This window comes from Lagopus muta, chromosome 1 (assembly GCF_023343835.1).
Source record: "Lagopus muta isolate bLagMut1 chromosome 1, bLagMut1 primary, whole genome shotgun sequence".
NCBI classification, from domain to species: Eukaryota; Metazoa; Chordata; class Aves; order Galliformes; family Phasianidae; genus Lagopus; species Lagopus muta.
Window position 1 is genome coordinate 62,205,517 of NC_064433.1, and position 24,167 is coordinate 62,229,683.

At 41.1% G+C, this 24,167-nt stretch overlaps 1 protein-coding gene across 4 annotated transcripts in view; it reads right to left on the reverse strand.

Annotated features, from left to right (window-relative positions):
- Positions 1–24,167, reverse strand: part of EPS8 (epidermal growth factor receptor pathway substrate 8) — a 131,894-nt gene that overhangs the window by 73,109 nt on the left and 34,618 nt on the right. Inside the window, exon 1 of one of the 4 annotated variants that reach the window (XM_048933996.1) lies at positions 15,714–15,736. The exons of the other annotated variants lie outside the window; for them this stretch is intronic. The gene's annotated coding sequence lies outside the window, so the exon portion shown is untranslated. Of the gene's footprint in view, positions 1–15,713; positions 15,737–24,167 lie in introns of those variants that run through there. 4 annotated transcript variants of the gene reach the window in all.

Here is a 24,167-nt window from a genome sequence, read left to right on the forward strand (position 1 = left end):
CCTACATCCCATCATATCTGAATAGGATTTAGAGCAGAAGTAAAGACCTTTGCTAGAGTACAGCTACCAACCTGTGAATGATACGCAGTTCAATAGAATTTTAGGAAATTTGTTTGGGCAAACAGGCTGATGATAAGGAGGTAGAATAAGGGCAGAAAGCTGCAGGAGCAGAGGAGAAAGGTGGACAGCACATGGGTGGAAGGACTGGGGTCAGAAGTCAAAGGAGCATTTCTCTGGAGGAGAAAAGCACAGCTCAGTTGGCTGATGCATGGAGAAGTTCTTGTAAATCCATTAAATACGGCCTGCATGGTCCCTGGCGACTCAGAGATCCCACTTCAGGAAGACATCTGTATTCACAACAGCCTTGCCACAGCTGTTTATACACTCCCCTTAACGGAGGCCTCACCATGGGGCTGTGGAGGAGAGTAATTGGTTTACAACCAACGCTGTCCTCTGGCACAGAGCACAGAACGAACGTTTACTATCTAGAACAGACAATCTGTCAAGCTGTAAAGTGATGTCATAATTTTGGATTAGTGTAATTCACATATAGATTTATTCACGTATTTGTAAAGATATATATATATATATGCATATATATATATCATATACACACACATATATATGTATTCAAAGACAGATATTTAAATAAGAATTGTAACTCCTCAATATGCCCTGGTATGCTTGGCTTTGCCTACACACTGAAACATAGATGCAGTAAGCATCTATGCCAAGTGCAGCAGGCTGCACATTACTTAATGGTTCAAACATCCTACACCACAGTTCGTCATGATTCCCACATGCAGGAACAAACCCTGTAAAGCTCAGGATAGTGTTGAAAGCAAACTGTTTGGAAGGTATGAAAAAAACAAAACAAAACAAAAAAAACAGGAACAAGTCTTGCTGTACATATTGTGACCATATGGGCAAACTGGATAACTGCTGCTTCACCAACAACAAGGTTCTGAGCAAATTCCAGGTACTATAGCAAATCATATTGTTTACAACCCCCAGTGACCATAGCAGTTTCCAGCAAATTGAATACATTCCTCCTTCCCCCTTTCCTCACTGCAGAACAGCTGAATGACCACAGAGGTGGGAGAAAGCCAGTGTACATGAGAAAAAAGTGTTTAAAACACTCTTCGCTATTTGATTTTAAGCACTAAGTTCACATTTCAGAAGGAAATCCAAGTTTATTAAAATTGTCTCATGACTTAAAAGATGTTGAAGTTTCAAGAACTCTTCTGGCAAATCAAGTGAGCAACAGCACAAAAATCTCAAAACTGTCAAACTAAAAATGAAACAAATACAACGCTAAACAAAGCAATTCACAGAGGGTAATAGGAAGAGGGTGGGGAAAGTTCAAGCCTCACATGCTCTTCACTTTGCAAAGTACCATAAATCCTTTCATTCTTTTGCAGGTCACATGTAAGCTTTGGTTTGTATTTTTCCCCTTTCTTTAGTACTGTACTTTAGTACTTTCTTTAGTTTTCCAGTACTGACCCCTGAGGGACACCATTCATTACTGAACTCCATCTGGACACTGAGTCATTGATTACCACTCTCTGGGTTTGACTGTTCATCAAACAGTCCACCCGTCAAATCTGTAACTTCCCAATTCGGAAAGAAGGATGTAGGGGACCATGTGAAAAGCCTTACTGAAGTCCAGATAGATGACATTAGTGGCTCTTCCCTCATCCACTGATGCAGTTATGCCATCATAGAACTCCACTAGGTTGATCAGGCAGGATTTGTACTTGGCGAAACCACACTAGTTATCCTGTATCACCTCTTTCTCTTCCATGTGCTCCAGCATAGCTTACAGGTGGGTCTGTTCCAGTCTTCCCCAGCACAGAGGTGATGCTGATAGGTCAGTAGTTCCCTGGGTTGTCCCTTATATCCTTCTTAAAAGTTGGTGCAACCTTGCCTTTTCTCCAGTTACCAGGCACCTCACCTGAACATCATGACTTTTTAAATGTCATTGAGAGTAGCTTGGTGACTACATCAGCCAATTTCCTCAGGACTCTGCGATGCATCTCACTGGGACCCATAAATTTATGGATGTTCACGTCCCTAAGGTGTTTGCAAACATGATCTTTGTTTGTAGTGGGGTGGGATGGACACTGTTCCCCCAGTCTCCAAATTCTGCTTGACAAGCACGTGAAGAGCAGTTGCCAGTGAAGTCTGAGGCAGAAAAGTTATTGAGTACCTTTGCCTTCTTCTTGATCTGTTGTTACCAGCTTGCCTGTGTTGCTCACTAGGAGGGTACTCATTCTTGGGCTTTCCTATTCTGGCTGATACGTCTTTAGAAGCTTTTCCTAATTCCTCTTTGCACCCCTTGCCAAGTCCATTTCCAGTTGGGCCTTGGCCTTCCTGATTCTATCTCTACAACAGACTAGCAGTATCCTTATACTCCTCACAGGGTACCTATCCCTGCCTCTTCCCCTCCTTCATCATCTGTCCTTTCTGAACAGCTTTTAGCCATCAATAGCCACATTCCAGTCACAGGAATCATCTCATCAGGTTTCAGTAATGGAAATTATGTCATGGTTTTCTAGAAGCATGGTGGCTTCCAACTCCTCCAGCTTATTTCGTAAGCTGTGAGCGTTGGTATAGAGGCATTTCAGCTGGGTAGATGGCTGGGTAAAGAACTGGCTGGAGGTCTGTGCCCAGAGAGTGGTGGTGAATGGAGATAAATACAACTGGCGACCAGTCATGAGTGGTGTTCCCCAAGGGTCTATACTGGGGCTTGTCCTCTTTAATACCTTTATTGATGACCTGGATGAGGGCATTGAGAACACCTTCAGTAAGCTTGCAGATGACACCAAGTTGGCAGGAAGTGTCAATCTGCCTGAGGGTAGTGAGGCCCTACAGAGAGACCTGGACAGGCTGGATGGATGGGCTGAAGCCATTGGGATGAAGTTCAACAAGTCCTGCACTTTGGCCACAGCAACCCCAGGTAACTCTACAGACTTGGGGCAGAGTGGCTGGAAGACTGTGTAGAGGAAATGGACCTGGGGGTATTGGTCAATGCTCAGCTGAACGTGAGCCAGCAGTGTGCCCAGGTGGCCAAGAAGGCCAATGGCATCCTGGCTTGTATCAGAAACAGTGTTGCCAGCATGTGCAGGGAAGTGATTGTCCGTCTGTACTCAGCACTGGTGAGGCTGCATCTCGAATACTGTGTTTAGTTTGGGGCCTCTCACTACAAGAAAGACATTGAGGCCCTGGAGTACGTTGAGAGAAAGGCAGAGAATCTGATGAGGGGTCTGGAGTGCAGACCTTATGAGGAGTGGCTGAGGGAGCTGGGATTGTTCAGTCTGGAGGAGGCTCAGGGGTGACCTTATCACTCTCTGTAACTACTTGAAGGGAGGCTGTAGTGAGCTGGGGATTGGCCTCTTCTCTTGTGTAACTGGTGGTAGGACCGGAGGAAATGGCCCCAAGTTGCGCCAGGGGAGATTCAGGTTGGGAAATACTGCTTTTCCAAAAGAATGCTCAGGTGCTGGAATGGACTGCTGAGGAAGGTTGGTGGAGTCACCAACCCTGGAGGTGTTTGAGGAATGTTTAGACGTTGTGTTGAGGGATACGGCTTAGTGAGACCTATTGGTGATAGGACAGTTGGACTGGATGATCTTGTAGGTCTTCACCAATCTTCTATATTTTTATGGCCTTAGTGCCTTCTTGGGGATTAATTCCTTAATTCCTTTGAAGTACTTCACTTTGAGTTTCCCTACTGTTTTCTCCTATTGCCTCAGTGGACCCTGGTTCATGTCATTAGATTTCAGATGTGCTGCAGTGTTGCCAGTACATCTCAGAACAGCAGGTTGAGAGCCTCCACTAGCACCCTGTCTCTCTAACCTAAGCTGTCTCACACCTTGCCAGGGGCAGGCTCACTATTACCCAGCTCTTTCTTCAAACCTAGTTTAAAGCCCTACCAATGAGACCTGCTAGCTTTTCCTCAGAGTCCCCCTTTTTGGACTTTCCTCTTCCCCCTTTGGGAAAGGTGAATAAAACTGAAGTCATTACATTTTACATGTTTAAAGACAAATAATGAAGTTGAAAACAAATGAAGCATCTGAACAGCCCATGCTGGTTTTGTGCTTTGCTCTAGCTTGCTGCAACCTACTTTTACACAGGCTGACTAGTATTTTATCACAGGCATTTTATCAACAGCTCCAGGGCAGCATACAAATAACTTCACCAAATAGCAAGTTTCTTTGAATCTATTTGATAAATATTGAATAATGGGAAACAAAGAAAAAAAGAAGTGGGAAATAACCTTTAAAAGCAGATTTGAAGTACTCTTCTGAATGCAGTTTCTCCTCAAATGGGTTTACACTTCACTTCTTCTGCAAGAGTGCAGTCTTCAAAATACATAAATAAAGTGCTTTGAGAGTAAAGGCAGCAGTTCTGCTCTGATAAATAACAGAATAAAAAAGGCATCTCCTCACTCAGCAAATCTGGCTCTGGTGCACAGTCAAGAGTGATTGCTGCTGACTAGTGAGATAAATAAGGTCTACTGCTTTCCTGCTTGTTTGCAATAGGATGTTAATGCTATTGTAGCAAAGCAAACTGAATGCTGTTGTTCCACATATAAAGCTAAGTTCTTCATTAATTTTTTATTATACATCCGGATGGTCCCTACTGCACCACTCAGTAACAGGAAGTGTGATAAAGAGACAGTGTCAGAGCACACTTTGGTCTACACAAACTTAACGAGGTGAAAATGCTTGAGAAGGGAGATCAGTCTACGAGACTGGCCAGTGTTTAATCCAGAACCAAACAGAAATTCTAGCCTCATAAAGCAACTTTTAAACAGTCAATTTCCAATTCAAGGGTTGCAGCTTCTCCTCATAAAATGCTAGGTTTACAAGCATTATTAAAGGCGAAAAACTAGAGCAGCAAATCAATAAGCACACACACTGTTATAAAAAGATTTAATAAGTGGTTTTCTCTTCAAACTTGAACACCATCTGTATAGGCTGTATGTATAATATACAGAATAAAAATGCAACAAGTATATTATACATAAATAGCAGCTCATCATCTCAAGACTATAGTCCAGAAAATCCACTTCACCTTGTGATCCTATCAAAATGAGACTCAATAATATTTTACAAGACGGATTAGTAAATGATTGAAAAGAGGTCACAAAAGTTCTGTGCAGTTAGCAAGCTACCACTTCTTAGAAAATATTAGGAACATTAGGACAGAAAACATACACTTGAAAGTGAGGACTTAAAATATTTTGGATTTTATTTTGACAATACTTAGCATAAGTAACTAACAGTGTTGCCTGCTCTTTGGAATCTAGATATCAGAGAGATGAGGAAGTCTCTTAAAGAAGAAACAAGTGGTAAAGCAGGAAGACTGGCTTCCACAGCCACCCAAAATGCGCAGACAAAACACATCACCATTATTTTCTTAACATTATCTGACTTGAAGCTCCTGAAAGTAAACTGTTTGTCTTTAATGTAACATAGCATACACTACATTTCCATCTGCAAGCATTTGAGACTTTCATAATGTCCCATAAAAAAGTCAGTGGTGCTACCCTGTGCCACCCTGCAATTTTCTCAGAACATCCACCCAAAAATAATGACATCAAGCCTGATCCTTCTACTCCATGTCCCATATTTTTTTCTTAATACAAAGCTCAGTATAGCAGTAGCAAAAACTGCAGTAAACTTCATTGTTCATCTTACTGAGCAGACACAGAGTTCAAATTAGCAGGCAATATTTCTTAAACACACATATTTGTATGGATATATAGATAGATAGATCTGCATATTACTAAGAACTCTCCATTTGTGCACATGATTCATCCATGCGTTTCACTTCATGCCTCGAAGGAACAAATCAAAAGCTTAGTTCAGAGAAGCAGAGAAGCACTAAAAGTTTCTTGTTATTGCTGTCAGTCAGAGCTTTCAGTTCCTTCCACATTTCAGATTCAAGAAAACATTTTCCTTACATTGCGGGAATCTTAAACTGCCGCAGAAGCAGATTAGAAGAGCTGCTCTCCTTTTGGATGAACCTTCAGGCAAGTTTTTAGTACACAACAAAATAATCTAAACCAAGTTCTCTCGAATGTGTGGCTTTTTATGACTCAAGCTGCCACTTAAGCTAGGTGATGGGAGATCTCCTCTCCTGCATACACTTCCCCCATGGGCTTAACTTCCTGCACTTACATATCACTATTACTATCTTCTCTTCTTCAGCCTGATAATAAAGGGAGCTGTTTGGGCTGCTCATATGCAACATGAGTTCCAGGAAAAGTATTAGTGGGCAGATGACAGGACTGCACGCTTCTGATGCATCTTGATTCCATCACAGGCGTAGGATGTCTTACTCTGCTATGGGAGAAAGTGTTTTTAAACATGTCTGTTAACACGTACAGATAGTACATGTGCAACATACACACACATACATTTGACTCCAAATATATGCACTTCAGAAACAACTCCAGTAACTCACATACCATTCTATGAATTCCATGAAAAGGGTTAAAAATAAGTTTTCAGTGAAGCATAACACACCACTTTACCAAAGTGTGAGAATACCACTACCACCCATCCCTCCCAGGACAGGTTAGGAATTATCTCCAGCTGCCACATTCTACCTTTCAGAAGTATTTTGCATCTCATTTCTTTCACACCTCCTAAATCACTAATAGCACATCCGTCACCCCAGGAGGTAGGCTGTGCTTTACTGTCTCTCACTCAAGAGTTTGCAAGCACATGTTCTTGGTGAGCAGTCAGGTGTCAGGTTGGTTGTGGGAAAATGTTCCTGTGTATCCCTGACAGTCTAGTAATAGCACATGGTTCCCTTTTGTTTCACAAGGAATCACTGAAAAGTATTTTTTGTTGTTGTTGTTGTTGCCAGTTCTTATGACTCACGTGAAAGACAGAGAAGCAGACTTTCAGAGTGTATCAACATATGTTTCCTCCATGACTGTTCCCTTGTTTGGGCTTGACAAGCACAACCTACTAAATGAGAGCTCTTCTCTATACCTGGCAGACCAACCTAACATGTAATCAGCTTTTGTGCTTGCTCAGTCTCCACTCTGATCATATATTCATATGGTACAATAAAGAAACACACTGAGGATGTTACACAAACTGGTCAATTTCCACAAACATGCACGGAGATTTTTGGTCCTGTTCTACAAACACCAATATCTGGGCACCAAATTACCTAGGCAGTTGTGCTGGTGCTCATTGTGCCAGCTAGGTAACTTAGCCTGAATCTTGCAAATTCAGCACACAGCCAACCTAGCATGTTAAGTGCTAAGGATATCATCACTTCATAGAATCACAGAATCACCAAGGTTGGAAAAGACCTTCAAGATCATCCAGTCCAACCGTTCACCTATTCCCAATAGCTCCCACTAAACCATGTCCCTCAACACAACATCCAGCCTTTCCTTGAACACCCCCAGGGTCGGTGACTCCACCACCTCCCTTGGCAGTCCATTCCAGATTCACTTTTCACTTCTACTTCCATACCCCATTTTACATCTGTGTCAACTCTCTAGGCAGCTCCTTGTATTTCTGTGGCAAAGGAGGGGTTAAGCAAGAGAAGAAAAAAGTGAAAATAAGATGATGAAGGAATGTGACACATATGGAGTAAGAATCCCTGCAGTTCTATCTCTCTGGACTTTAAAAGTTGTTCAGTCTCCTGTTCAGTCTTTCATTTCCAATCAACAGCCACTTTCTGCTTTCTAAAATGACTGGGAGTAAAGCTTTGTTGAGCTTTGTGTTTGTTAAGATGGAACATCAGAACACTCTTGCCTTTCATTACTTAACGCAGCTAAGAATTTGAGTACATTCCTACCGTACCCTATGGAATGACAGAGAAAGGAAGGCACTGAAAAACACTTCCTTTGGTCCTGAAGTTCCATTCCCCATCTTCCAGGAATCGCTGCCACGAGCTGGCCTTCAGATGCTTCCTCCAGAGAAGAGGCAACATCCCTGCAAGGGACTGGAGGGGCTGCACATCTGGACTGCATGGTTCATGTGCACGTTACAGAGGAGATTCTGCTAATGGGCTGTAAAGTTTAAGAGTCTTCAGCTCCCCAAGAAAAACATGTCCTTGGTGGTCTGAAGGTTTCACGTAAGCATTTTCTATCTTCAAGGAGGGAAAAGCAAAACCTTTTGAAAATTAACTCATTCTGGACAAAGAAGCGGTCTGGGGGAATAACCACTGAGCATGTACAGGCACTCTGGACACTGCAAACAGATTGCATTGTGCATGTTCACTTGGTGAAGTCCTTACCATAGGAGCATAGAGTGATGGAATGTCTTCAGTTGAAAAACACCATAAAGATCACCTGATTCCAACCCCCCGTCATGGACAGAGCTGCCACCTAATAAATCAGGGCCCCATTTAACCTCGCCTTCAGCATTTCTTGATGCAACTTATCCACTGGTCTACCCTCATTTTGTATTTTTATTTAAAAAAATAATTATGTGTTCTAATTCACGAGCAGTATGACAGTGCCAGATTTTTCAAGCATTGGTTAGTACAAACAGAATTAAAATGCATTTAAGCTCAGCTGCAAACATGGATTTCAGTAGACACTATCAACTTAGGTAGCTAAATAAATAATAGTATTTTTCTAGGCTAACCCCGATGTTTAGACAGGTGTCTGAGATTTATAGGACATGATGATTACTGAAGTATTCACATCTGGGCATTAGAGCTGTCACCAACTTATAATACGTTTGCCTTCCTCCCGATTTGGATAAAAAACAAAACCAAAATATCCACTCTCACATATCAAATTTATCTCCTTGACTGAGCGCAGAAGTGAACAACCTGGCTGTTTTTTCCCTTCCAACTCAAAACGCATAAGTGATTAACAGCACACTGCACTTTGATACAGTGCTGAAAGGAGTTCTCTCCATGTGAAGAAAAGACAGACTTTCCGTTTCTTTTTATGAGCAAAGAAAAAAGAAGAAGAAGAAAAAAAAAAGAGATGGAAGAAAAAAGGAAGTTCTCTGAGGAGAAAGGGTGCATTTATTTGTGTTTCTCCATGCCCCTTTCATCACAACTTAAATTTGCATACCCCGTTTTTCCTGAGAAAAGATCTGGTGACTGTAAAACCAGTACTGATAAATGAAAAAAGAAAAGAAAGAAAGAAAAAAAAAAAAAAAAAGGTGGCATTTTAAACAGAAAAACCATTAAGGTTGAAGCCTTATTCATAAGGATCTCCACTCAATCCCACTCCTAAAAAGACTACTGCGAGCCAGACCTCCTCAGTCCCCTTCCTTTTCCCTTTAACTCTACACTTTCATTTATACAGTTCCCACTATCCTGGCTCTTGTGTAAAATTGGCAGACTGAAAGACAGCAAAGGCAAATGGGAAGAAGGGAAGTACTGTGGGGAGGGGAATGCTAGCTCACCGCTGCCTGTGGCAGTAATCAGTTAAGTGACTGTGACCTGTGATCGTAGGTTTGCCATTCAAGGGGTCAAAAAAATGAACATTTCTTCTTTTGTATACTATTTTACATCCCATATTTTTCCTCATCTGTTTCAGTATAAACCAGCTCTGCTAAATGACTGCAGCCCAACACAAAGGCTTTGCCTCCAAGCTCAATTAATTACACAGTGTAATTGCCAAATGTCTCCCTTACCCTGGTTTCCTCTTTTTATATTACAATATAGCTTAATTCTCCAACCAGTTCTATGCATTTTAGGCACTTTATATGTTTTTGGGAGCTACTAACTACATGAAGTTAGATGCACTCCAGACACTTGACAAGCTCAGGCAGGAAGAAGTTGCTGATGGTAGAGGTGTAACTGCTGTGACCTGTGACAGGGCAGGATTTTTAAAAACCTAAGCAGGAGCAGACGGATGGCAGACCCAGATTAAATGCTCTATAAACACTCCATTTTAGGGGGCTGTAAAACCAATGAATCCCAACCACATCCCTGAAGGATTCTGTGAAATAATCTGTTTCTTTATTGCGTATTGTAAAGGTACAATATTACCTTTTTCACTTTTACTGGGATACTTTGGAATGCAACAAATACCTAATACAGACCTTCTATTAAAACAAGTTGTAACAGAAAACCAGGTATAACTGATGAAATATTTGCTCTTTGCAAACAAAACTGTTTTGGAACAAAAATGCCCATAATGAAGAAGCAAAACATGGACTGGCATCCTTTTGGCACACCCACTTAAAAGCATCTCCAAAAGCAGACAGTTCTTTTCCAGACCTACAGATAGTATCACCAAAAGCCTTTCTTCCTCAGTGTTTTGTAACTAAAACAAAACAAGTTGATTATTAAATCCAGCTTTTGCTGCTTCATTCTCATTAAAAGTAATTTAAGCTTCCTCAGTTTGAAGTGAGAATTATTCAACATCGCACACCACTACAAATCTCAGAACGGACTGTTGTAAGCAGTAGCTTTGGTGCAGTTTAATCTGATGAACTCTAAGTAGTATTTCTCCCTTGCACCAAAGGAAACTATAAAATATTTTAAAAATAGAGAGGATTTGACGTTTTCTTTTTCAGGAAAGGAAAAGGTGAACACCAAGTGCTGCAGAGAAGGGGACGTATAGGAAACTAAGGTACAGGGTATTCCACAGGCAGAACAGCACTCAGTGTTGCATCAAAGTAGTCATCATTGCCACGAGGCTGCTCGCTGTCAGCTATGCACAACTATTGCTCTGAATTCATGCTAAAAGGCATGAATCCACTATCAGAAGAGAGAGAAGCTGCAATTGGAAACCCTTTGCATGACTCAGTATGCACAGCACATCACTCCACAGATTAAGGGCATTTGAAAAATACATAGAAAAAAAATTAAAAACCCTCTCAAAAACATCAACCGGTGTTGTTTGCTAATTAATACGTTTACTAATATGCTAAAATATTCAATTCTTTATCCTTTATCCTATTTAACACAAAAATTGTAAGAGAAAATATTGACATATATAAGAGAAAATTAAACATATCAAATTGTATAAAGCAGAATCAGAAATGCCAATATCAGGGGAAGGTGACAAAGCACAGGTTTTTTTTCCCCAAAAATTGAGGGGACATTCAGGCCAATTTACAAATTTTAAGGAAAAAAAAAAAGTTTAAATCAAAAGAACTAAACTTTAATCTGAAGTGAAGAGCCCAGTTTGCATATTTAAAACGTTTCTTATTAGAATCAGCCTCTCTTTTTCAATTAAAGCCTCAAATTTCATAGTTACTGAGTTTTTAATTCAGAATTCAAACTTTTAAAATATTCTTTAAGTGCCTGTATACAATATCCAGAAGACACATCACACTACAGCAATGTTTTTTTAAATATCACATGAACTACTGGAAAAAAACACATAGTGAAAAGGAGACCATGAAGCAACTTTTCAATTTTCTCTTCTGCACCAGGTTTTGACTACAAGCAGTTCAAGAACAGAGCCACTCCTGCTGCATCACAGTGTTCATTGATGGGGTGGCTGAACACTGGAGAGGAAAAAGTTACAGCTGCTTGTGCAAGCACCAGGACTACAGACCGAAGGCAGTTAGCACCATTATTACTCACTAAGTTATTTCTTAGCAATTTTTATAAACATGGAATATGTGGTCAAACCACTCCTTAATTACGTGACTAATTCTAAAGGTCAAACATTAATATCCAACAGCACACTGACAACTGAAGACCAAGAGCGCTGCTTCTCACAAACTAAGAAGTGAAATTGGTCAAAATGTACTCAGGAAAAAAAAGAAAGAAAAAAAAAAATCTAAAATGACTACTATACAAGGGCTATCATCGTAACAGTGGAGAAGTAATAGAGCCCAGCTGGCTCCATTGATTTCTCGCAGGCTGATACCAGGTGGTAAAAGGTTTCTACCCAGCTCGCCTCTGTCTCCCAGAAAAAGGAGAGTGAGTAAATAGGAGCATCCCTCTGCCTGTCTGCCATCCATACAGCCTTGTTAGTCATGGCACTGGCCTGGCACCCAGACCAGGCTGCTGCCGTTTTCACCATCAGCAGGACCAAAGCAGGCGACAGCACAGGTGTGGCCCCACGCTCTCACCTGTGAGTCACTGCCGGGTGACAGCCACCACCAAGCACAAAGGCAGCCTCAAAACCTGAACCTCTTTCTACAGGTAACAAAACAAAGCTGCCCCACCTACCACTTCTCCAATGCTGAACACGATTTTCTCTCATTCGTCCAAGGCAACTTTTCTTCCTGTCTTCTTTGGCAATTCAGTTGTGTGACAACAAAGTTACAGCTGGCAGCTTTATCAGATTCACACTAGTGTTTCCTCTACTGTGAGCAGTGAGGGTATAGAATACAGCCCTCAGAGTTCAACAGGAGATCTTAAACAAACACACACCGTGTGTTTCAACTTTCTCAGAACCAAAACAACCCAATCAAAGAAGGCATGACTACAGATAGGTGGATGCAGCCACAATCCTCTCTCCAGTGCACTAGATCATAGTGTTTATAAAATCTGGAGAGAGTTTCTATTATTGGAATACAGCAAAATAGATACTGAACAAGTTGTCATAAGTTACCTTGGACTCAAGTCTTTCATATTGCTCAAGAATGTACTGATAAAGAAAGAAAGTAAAAAAAAAAAAAGAAGCTTACTGGAAAACAAAAGGAACAAGAGTTAATCAAAAGGCAACATACCTGGATCCACTGCAACTTACTTCCTGCTGTAGGACAAGGAGCCCCTTCCTTGTCACTATGGGATGGGCTGCTGTCTGCTTCCTACTTTTAAGCCCCTGATCCTCTTCCTAAGTGACGTTGCTGTAGATGACTGGGCGAGCTGCCAGCTTGGAACCACAAGATGAGTCCTGACTCACCGTGTTTCTGCCCTGTGCCAGGAGTTGCTGGTCCTCGGCACCACGTTTAGGAAGCTCAGATAGATGCAAAACGCTCTGCCTTGCAAGCATTGCAGGGTTTCAAATGACAGCATGAGAAAAAAAAAAAGTGCTTTGTTTGTTTCTCTCAGCTCAAATTAACAACGCAGATAGTAGGTGACAAAGGGTGTTGGCTGAATATGCCAAAGGGATAGGTGAAAATCAACAGGTTCTGTAACTGAAACACAAAGAAATTCTTGGGCTCAAAGTCATGTTTCACGGACACAGCAAAATGAAGCTAAGCAATCTGCAAAGGATGGGAAGAGAGAGCATCTGAGGCCTTGTGTCGTAAGACTGAGCCCTTGTAACCAGCACAGCACCTCTGTGTCCTCCACATTTCTCCTGCACTCCTTCTGGGTAGCAATGATGTGCCTGAGGTATTTTCCCCCTTTCCTTCTCTGCAGGAGAAACAAAGCTGGCTACAACCTCCTGGTGTACCTCCTGGCTCCTCAGGGAGGATTGGTGTGCTGCAATGAGTGCAGAAAGACTCAAAGAAATGAATGAGGGAAATGCTGCACAAGGTTGCTGCAAGAACATGGCCCTGACATGGTCCCACACCCACTCAAACCCTTCCTCTCTAGTTCCAGGAAGTTCATAGCCTATGGCTACACAGGCCCTCCTGAAAAGAGCTCCTCACCCTCCTCCCAAATTCATATCTATCTTCAGTGTCTACTCACAGACCTAATTCGTAAGAAAAGTTTACAGCTGAAACCAGTGACTTCACTAAGTCAACAGGAAAATATTTGAAAGGTCTGTTAGGCTCACTCAAAACCCCACAGAGATAAAGCTCTACTCCTTCTTACTTCCCTGTCAATACCCCAGACACTTAACTTGCTCCCAGAGGAAGAGAAAGTTGCTCCTACGACAGTTAAGTGTCGTGTGTGCCATAGACACAGATGAACAAAAGTGCAGCCACTACTTCAGAACTTCTAGACCAAAGGCAACAGTACTACCTGAGAGCTGCCCCAGTCCCACATACACATCATCCCTATAATGAAAAAAAAATCCTCACTCCTCTTTGAAAAATAAATAAATAAATAAAATTAACCATAGCTCTAGAAAAATGTCTCATTTTTCTCTTCCGTGCTGGATTCACAGCAGACCCTCTCTAATTCATATCTCTGCACCTCATTTTCCCAACCCGTAAAAGCAGGATTGCTCCTGCTTGTTCTCACCACAGGCTGGCATTTGAGCTCCTCTACCAATTGTTAGGACAACACAGGGTGAAATTCAGTACAAAAGCGTTTTATTTTAGTGTAGCATTCAAAAAAGGAACTCTTCATTATTCCTAAACAAACTCAGTTTGTATCCAAATCATGTAGCCACCATACTATATATACATATACATATAACTAGGTCAGATTTCAGTCAAGCTCTTTCCTTTGATAGAAACAAGAAAGAGTCATCTACTGTAGCACCTGCTTGAAAGTCTACACATCATTGTCAAGCCTCTACTATATGCTGAAAAATGTTAGAAGCAACACGCTTTATTACTTTGGGGAAAAAAAATCCAAGCAATTAAAAAGGAAATCCTTAGGATTAAGGCTGTGTACTCACAGCTTACATTTTTGTCATCTGAAAAGTGAAATGCTTTAAGCTCTCCCAGAGTCATACTTTGCAAGACACTTCACTGCCAGTAAGCTATATACGGTCAAAGGGCTAAACGGTCTGGTATTATCAATAGTGTACGACACGTATCCATTTTTTGTTACATACTTTGACCAGTGATAATTGATTCCAAAATAGCAAATAATGAATTATTTCATAGCTAATAATAGGTTCTTTCAGAGCTCCACCTCAAATAAAAATACTTTAAACATACAGTCAGGAGTCACTGACACTGGAGATGCTGCTTGACTTCTTCCCTGAATGACAAAGAACTTTGCATATCAGCAAAAGTGCCTTCTTCTTATGAGCTAGTTATTGTGTGAAGTGCCTCACTGAGTTTTCAGAGGGTGTTAACCAAGAGTTCCTTCACTTAATAAGTAAACATTTACCTTGTTTCTGCGTAACATCTATTCACTGTGTTGTAATCTTACAATTGTAAATACCATTATAAAAGGGAAGAGGAGAAGAAAAGCATGGCTTCTCAAAGAGGCAATATTCATTTATCTGAAGGAATCGTGAATTTAGCATTAACAAAACTTTAAATCACTGCATGTTTCAAAGCAAATAACTTAGTTTTACAAGGCAAGAATCTAGGCAATTAATGCAATCATCTGAAAAGCCCTAAGACCAAGGTCAGTTTTATTCTGCTGTTGATAACACAAATAATAGGCATACGTGTGCACTAACTTATCATCTTTTTGTAAGAATGCAACTCTTAAGAATAGTCTGCCCCCCCAGCAGGACAGAAAGCAGAATTCCTATTGAAATGAATGCAACATTTTCCAGACTGCTTTGAAAAACCCCTATGCACATGCACTGGAACACAGCTGACAGTGCAAACTGTGCCCATGAAGTCACTCCTGTTTTGAGCTGGCATCCCTTAGCATTTCAGCCATACCCATTAAACCCCCACTCAGCTTGTCAAAGAGATTTTCTACAGAGATTTGCAGAAGTATTAAGAGCATAATCCCTGCAGCTTCCTATGTATCACAAAGTTCATCTCACTGTTACTGCCTACGGCACAGGGTCCTGCTCTGTTATTTCAGCAGCAATCGCACCACGTAACACCCATGCATGGAGCCATTCAGAGCACCAAGCAACAGGCTGAGCATTCCTTGGAAATGAAAGAAACATGAGACGCACATATCCAAAGTCTGGCTTTGCCAGGCAACCCAGGTTCTAGGTACAACTCCAGGAGACAAAAGGGCTGGTTAAAAAAAGCTTGCAAACTACTGACCTCACATGAGCAATTTTGAGGAAAAGCCCAGAGCAGACAGCAGCTGTTCAAACCAAAGGTGAAGTGTCAGAACAGCAATAGATTGATTTCAAGGACTCCTCCCACTTCACGTAATCTTCAAAACAAGCTATAAGCAGTGCCTGGAAGATTTGGCTGATTTTGCTGATTCAGTAATGAGTTTCTTTGCCAGCAAAGAACGGAAATGAGCCCAAGGAAGAGATAGTGGAGAGAGTGATCCCACACATGCACACAGATGGAGCATGCAGAAGTGCAGAAAGAAGGAACTAAGCAGAGGGAGGGAGCAGGGGAAGGGGACTGTAGTTTACAGCTGCTTGAGTAACTGTATTTGCCATACCAATAACAAATTAAGGATTTTCTGATAAACATGCTTTTTAAAGTATTGGGAAAAAATATATCTGTGTGTGTGAAGTTGAGAGTGTCACTTTAAACACCTTCAATGATAGAACTGAGGGATATTTTTTATAATTATTTATATAATGCAATCATTAAACAATGAACTTGTTTAAAATCAGAAAATGCTTTTCTAAATATACCCACAATAGAAAAGTGTTTTGCTTTGTATTTAAGACAATGTGATTAACAGTAACAACTAAGTAGAAAGAGCTCTAATCTGAATTTCTTTGAGTCTTCTCCAAACAAGAAGATGTAACAGTTTAGCACCTGTGGGTTTTTTTTTTATATACACACAGAAAATACTAGTAACAACTACACAAAAAATTCTCCCACACAAAAAGGAAAAGTCAACAGCTTTACTTAAATGAGAAAAACTATGGCATAGGAAGCATATAAACAGGAGGGGGAATGAATGACTGTTTACCAGGGTGGATAGGATAGGATAGGATAGGATAGGACAGGACAGGACAGGACAGGACAGGACAGGACAGGATAGGACACGATGGGATAGGATGGGATGGGATGGGATGGGATGGGATGGGATGGGATAGGAGAAGGGGGAATGGTTCTAAACTAAGACAGGGAAGGTTTAGGTTAGATATTAGGAGGAAGTTTTTCACACAGAGGGTGGTGACACACTGGAACAGGTTGCCCAAGGAGTTGTGAATGCCTGGAGGCATTCAAGGCCAGGCTGGATGTGGCTCTGGGCAGCCTGGTCTGGTGGTTGGTGACCCTGCATGCAGCAGGGGGGTTGAAACTAGATGATGACTGTGGTCCTTTTCAACCCAGGCCATTCTATGATTCTATGATTCTGTGAGATCACCCTTGCAACATACAACCACAGCAATTCAAGGGTTGGATCAATTTGCTTTAATATTTTCTATCTGCTAGCAGCCAATAGTTGATAACTGACCACATCATAAAGTGGTTGACCTCTGTGACATTTACTAAAAATATCAGGCAGAGAAACTACCTTCTGAAATCAGCGAGGGATCAGCATGAAAACTGAAGCATACTTCTCTGTTTAAAAAATGAAAATCTTCAACCAGGGTTTATAGATGACTGCTATAAAACTGTACAGGTGTAGGAGTGCCTTGCCAGCACTCTGAACTTTACTCTTGCTTTTCTCAGAAGGAATTTGTTTTTCTTTATTTGCTCTACAGAGCATATTTTTCTGCATTTCACCTCTATTATATTAATCACTAGTGTAACCAGCTGCACACAGAATCATAGGGGTTGGAAGGAACTTCAAGATATCATCAAGTCCAACCCCCTGCTAAAGCAGGTTCCCTACAGCTGGTTACACAGGAAAGTGTGCAGAGAAGGATACACCACAACCTTTCTGGGCAGCCTGCTCCAGTGCTGTCACCCACAGAGTGAAGAATTTCTTTTGCATGTTTGTATGGAACTTCCTGTGTTCAATTTGTGCCCAGTGCCCCCAGTCCTGTCACTGCACACCACTGAAAGGAGCCTGGTCCCATCCATTTGACTTCCTCACTTTAAATAATCTCCACACTGAACAGTCCCAGGTTTCTCAGCCTTCCCTTATAAAGAAATGGTCCAGTCCCCTAATCATCTTTGTGGCCCTCTACTGGACTCTATCTAGAAGATCTCTGTATTTTCTGAACTGAGGAGCCCAGAACTGGACACAGTACTGCAGATGTGGCCTCACTAGGGAGGAGTAGAGGAAGAGAATGACCTCCCTCAAGTAGACAGGAGTTGAAGTTCACATGCTCCCAGGATCTCACGAGCACATAATTCTACTCAGTGCAATTTGATAGGATCTTATGACTAGGATGTCATCTGAATTAGACCTCTACTTATCAGGATGTGGTCCACAAAGACAACAGTTTTCCCTTGCATTAAATGCTTTTCGGTTCCAGAAGACAAAGCACAGACAAAGCACCACGTTATGCATCATGCATTGCATGTCTGATGTTAAAACTTATGGTGGCAAAGGTTCTTAGTTGAACCACAGAAAGGACGCTGAAAGGGACAAAATCAGATGATATTAGGAGCTTGGTAATAAGCATAGTGCCTTGCCACATACTCAGCTTCAAACTGAGCAGCCACAGAAGCCAGAGCTGCAGGCTTACTTTGATGTAACCACAGTGCAACAGAGAAGTGAAATTTAAATTATGCCAGCAGGAAAACAGCTATTCTGTGAAATCACGAAGTATGATTCACCCACCCGTGCCTTGTCTTCCTGAGTAGTTTGTATCTCTGGATGAGCAACTGCAAGGAGAGGAGTATTGCAAGCATGTACAGCTACGGCTCAATACTTAGCTGATTCAGGTCAAAGTCATTCTAGCAAAAAAATCACCCTAAAAAGCACTGTTCTCATTTCATATTACCCAGTGATATCTCACATAGTGCAACTTTATCACACCACTAGTGAAGATGAAAGTAAATCATCTTAATGTACATTTAGTATTTAATTTTGGGTACTTATGAATGTATCCTTTATCTCACTGCTCCTTGTAACCCTGTTTTTAATGGTAGATGACAGACTACTATATGGTTACAGAGGACACTGGGGTGCTTTCAGGGAAAACTGTACATGAATAAATAACAAAGAGCAGGTTTTAAGATCTTTTTTCCTCTAAACACATCTTCCCAGATTCAGTACAAAATACTAAGAAACTCTGCTTACCAAAGCATTGCCAAATGAAAAGAGGGAAGAAAAAAAAAAAAAAAGGTAAATGGTAAATTCTCCTAGGAAACCAAGTTGTAGCCTGCATTAAGAAGAAATCCTATAGGTAAAGATACTGGCAACAGCAGATATACAAACACATTGAGTTTTACATATTCTACATGCTAACAGTTCTTTCACCTAGCATTTAGAAATACATAAATAAAATGGAAGAAATTTCTATTTCCTTCCATTGTAGCTTGTAATAGCTGCAGTATAAATTGAGGCACCATGATAAGCCATCAGATTATCTACTAAGATTGTACTACATGACAATTGGGTTGCCAGCAGTTTCAACATTTTGCTCTCCTATCTCTATCAGATCAACCATTGCTGTTTCAAACCTTCGTCAAGTACTGCAACAATTAACAGAGATAAGAAAACTCATCAGATCGTACTGCCTGTACCTTACTTCTCAGGAACAAAATAGCCCTGCATAACTGATAAAAATTAAACCAGGCGCCGTAATTTTATTTGCAACTATTCAAGGACAGTATAATGCAGAAGAAACTTTTACACAGCACTAATGATGTTGCTCATGTTACTAATTCACCTCAGAGATGTAAAAATTATACACTCAGTCACAGATACTGACAAAAATCCATTATTCATCACACACATGAGAAACTAATGATACAGAAGACATAAACACCAATCAGCATTTCCACTTAAGGCATATCACAGTGCTGAAATACTGATTTTTTAAATTTTACTGTATTTTTAGAAACGGTTGTAAAAGCCTAAGGAACAGAAGCAACATAAACAAATAAAAACCAACACTTCATCCTATTTATCAGTACAGTCTAGACAACATATCAAGGCATTTCATTCCTAATCCTCTCAGACAGCTCTGCTGCCTCTCCAAGTACCCACCCAGCAGGCTCAGCATACCCTGCCTATGTCTTTCCATGTTGCAGAAAAATGCTGTGTTTAACCCCACACTTTTAAGCAGCAAGGGAAAGAGTTTTCCTCTCCCTGTCCTGCCAAATCCCTCCATTCAGGCCCAGCTTGTGAAGTCTGAAAAGCCAAAGTCAGAAGGTAGTAGGTTCTCCAGAACTGCCAGCAGCCCTCTACGAGCAATGCTGCACCCAGCTAGCCCCACCAGTTTGCTCAGGAAGGCTTTTCTTAGCTGCTCCTGCTCATTGGCTATATGGAAGGACATCTATTTGTCTACAGGCTTGCAGAATCAAGTCTTTCACTAGCTGACTGGTGCGCAGCTTGTACTCCTTGCTAGGTTAAATGGTGAAGGACTGAATGCTTGCTCTTTGCCTGCAGCTAATTTGCAGATACTTAATGTTTATAATCCAAAGTGGGCGTTCAAATGAGTGCCAGATCTTAATGACTGTATTTTCACACCACTAAGTATTTTAAAGGAAGATAACAAGATATTGTCAGCTCCAAAGCAATTGCATTCCCCAACTAAGTTCTCTGATTAAACACAGGCAGGAAAAACAATGCACTTCAAGGAAAAATAAAAGAGCATGTATTGACTCCTTCTGCCAGCCATATTTTCTTAGCATAAGCCAACATCAATCAATCTCTTCACTCAGTATGCAATTCACACCATCTCCATGCGGAACACATTAATGAGTCTTCATCTAGAAAACAAAAAATCATCAGAATTTATCAGGTGTTCGGCAGTAAGAAGCTCTGCCATACAGAGTGCCTTTTTCTCTGTATTGAAAAAGAAGTTGCAAGATTCTTCTTGCAACGTATGACAAGGGACACTTCATTTCAAAAATACTGCAACACCTAACAGTATGATGATCTAACATCAACTGACAAAATATGCACTTACAAACCAGCCTGAGAGTTTTGTTGTATTGATGTTATTTTGCTGGCTTTTTTTTTGTTGTTGTTGTTGTTCCTTCTCTATACTTCTGCCAGTGCTGAATTTAGTGTTAATTAAAGCGCTGATTTGGCACTTCCCCTAAGGATGCAGCAGCGAGGCAGCTGCATCATTGTCCAGTGAAGCTCAGAGACTGCAATGGTGAAACAGAGAACAAGGAGCTTGTACCAGAATCTCCAGATTTAACACACCACATGAGGCCTCCTGTGAGCGTGAGTCTGTCACTGGGCAACATTCACCCAACTCTGCTGGAAGATCCCTCCTAAAGTGAAATGATACAAAAAGAAAATATATATATATATACTCTGCTAAACATGTGGCGTTTTGTGGTGAATAAGCTTCTGCTGGCAACAAATGCTTTTCCAAAGAACTGTTCACATGCCACAGCACAAGCTCAATCCTCCCATTATAATCTGGGTGAGGAAGAAACAGAGCAGAAGCAAGACATCAGAAGTTATCTGTACATAAGACCAATGGGCTGCAGTCCAAGCTGGGTTTTATACACACTATGCAATTTACTAATACCATTATTATGGACTGAAGCTTTTATATACAGTTATGAGAACAGTGGATGACCATTATGAGTTAGTGAATGATCAGTAATTACTCTCAAATGTCGCAGCAAATGCATTTTGCAAAGCAGCCTCAGCTGACATGCTTCAGACTCTTCTAAATCCAGACGAAAATAAGAAATGGTGCATGCATGCTGGGGCAAAGAAGAAGCATTGTCTCCCTTTTGCTGATTTGCATAAGCCTCTTCCTCTTAAATTGCTCCTCTAGAAGAACACTCATCTGCCCCAAAAGAGCACGTGATAAACATTCATCAAAGGGTCAGGATTAAACAACAGGCAGCAAGCACCGCATGCAGCTTCTGGAAAGCTAATTGTGGTACATCTGCCCATTAGTTTACACAACCTACAACTGAACACTTATCTGTATATCAGTGCAGAAGTACTGCTTTGCAGCCACTTAACTCTCTTTTCCACAGGCTGCAGCAAAGTACAACAGAGAAAATTGCAAGGGTATCCCAGAGCTCACTGCAGTGCACTGTTGGGTTTCCCCTCCCCTTTTTGGCAAGCAGCATCCGGATACTGGTATTACCAAGTCTCCTGACAATCTGAAATTCACACTTTAAAGAACTCACTGGCAGATGGATTCGATTTAAAGGATGACAATGAACAGCTGCTGCTGATCACAGGCTTGTAAAGTGAACCCATTCACAGTTCAAAAGAATGAACCAAAATGGAACAAATGAATTTGAAGAAGTATGGGGGTGCAGTATTAGCCTTCAATAATGTATCAGTTGGTAAAAGACACAAATATGGTGCTGCTATTAATTTATTCCTGTGAGTGCTGGTTCCACTCTGTTAGTGGCATTCCTCAGATTCTCAGAAAGCCAGAGTGGAGCTTCAGTAAAGAATTAGAAAACACAATTAAACATCTCCTCAGTGAAGGTGGTTTTTAACTAATTAAGCCACTAAAAGGAGCTGTGTTTAAATTATGCTGGTGAAAAACACAACGTGACAAGATTCAAAATACTGCTGGCAGGTTAGGTTACAGAGTGCTCTCAACCACCATGAAGTCCCATTGAGTTTGCTCTGCCTACCCCAGCTTCACTTTTAGAACTACAGAGAGGCCCCTCTGCTTCTGGGAAGTCTTCATTTTCCTCTGTGATCCTTTGCTGTTAGGAACAAGTTTCAATTAGGAACAACACAGGCTTTAAAGTACTTGGACTCAATGATCCTCACAGGATCCTTCCTACTCAGGATATTCTATGATTCTAGTTAGCCTTGCAAATAGAATCACCAAGCATTATTGTTCCTATTTCAGAGACAGGGAGCTGACAGAACTGAGTAATACATGCTTCATTTATTTTTAATTCAGAGATTATGCAGCAAAACTAGACATTTTAACTTCACTGTGTTTGTTATGGCCCCTGGATCATTCCTGAGTGACTCAGATTTTCCCAGGCACTTTCTAAAAGTTGTATTCAGAGCACTTTCACCAACACTGGGAATGAGAGCAATACGCAGGGAAGGAAATTCTGCAAGAGCTGCCTCAGGTGGGAACTCATTCCTCCCAGCTCCACTGGGTTTTTTTTGTGGGTGAAAATACATGGTTCTGAGAACAGCGATTGCATTTTACTGGAAAACATATTTGGCTAATATCATGCTTGTTATTCTTAGCTTAGAAACAATGCTATAAAACTTGGAAAAAAAAATTCCAAGACCTTTACTAAGGCAATTTTTACCTACAAGTGATATTTATAACATCTTCAAGCAACTCAAAGTATATTTATAACAGTGTGACATCATTAAAACTTTAAAGCACATGTCTCATGTGAAATACTTATATATTGTATATATCTTATAATTCTCAGTCACTTTTGTATCAGTACGTAGTTTTTAAAGCAGATTTTTATATCATCTATTTTGAACTGAAGTACATTTACTATTCTGCAGAGCACCTTAGTGTATTTCCTTTCTTGATGTCCTTCCTCATGCCCAAGTATCAAGGTAACATGGCTTGATGTCACCAGCTTGCACAAATGAAGCATACTGGCTGGCTGACAAATCTCCTCCCATGTGTGCTGCCCTGTCACCACCCCACCTATGTGAGATGGGATGGAAGTACTGCACTGGTCAGTAGGTCAAGGATCCATTGACGTGTAGCTCTAAGACAACAGCTTATTTAACTCATCCTTGGGAGCAGAGGGCCGTTGCCTCAGAGCACACCCTCTCTGCCATATTAAAGGGCAGCCTGGTTTTACACATACACAGTAAGGCATGTGTGCTCCCTTGCTTGCACACCTTCTGTGAAGGCCACACATGGCCACCACAGCTTCCCAGAATGGAGGAGTGAGGAGGAAGGGTGCTCTCCACCTGCACCCCAAGGGAGTTTGGCTTCCTTTTGCTTCAATAGAATTGGATCTCATTAGCTAATTTAATTTCCAGCCACATGACATGCACACACACAGCAGAGAACAGAATTAACAACGCGTTAAGCGTAGACATCTTTTACAGATCCAGTTACAAGAACCAGGAAAGAACCAGCTCATGCTCAGCCCCTCCTTGCCACATAGCTGCACAAATGTCACCTGCACATATCCACCAGCTCCTCACCTTCCCTGTGCACTACAAATAGCTGCTGTATTATAAAATAAACATTCCACCTGTAAGCAAAACCCAAACCTGTTTAACTACCACTTCTTCCCTCTGCCTCATTCCCACCACTCCTTTTCTTCACATCCATTTTTTCTCCACATGGACTTTAATGGCTCTGCGTAAGGTTAGGAAAATCTGACTTAGGCAATAAAAATAACTGTACATAAACTCAGCACAAGCAAAAAGCGAAGCATCTCCCCTCACAGTGAGCATTAAAAAAAAGCACACTAAAATCACTCCCTAAGTCACTGGAGGAAGGAGATGATGGTCATTTCTGAACCTTCTCAGTGATAAACCATAAGGTAAAACACTCTCTGCAATGACAAGCTGCTGGT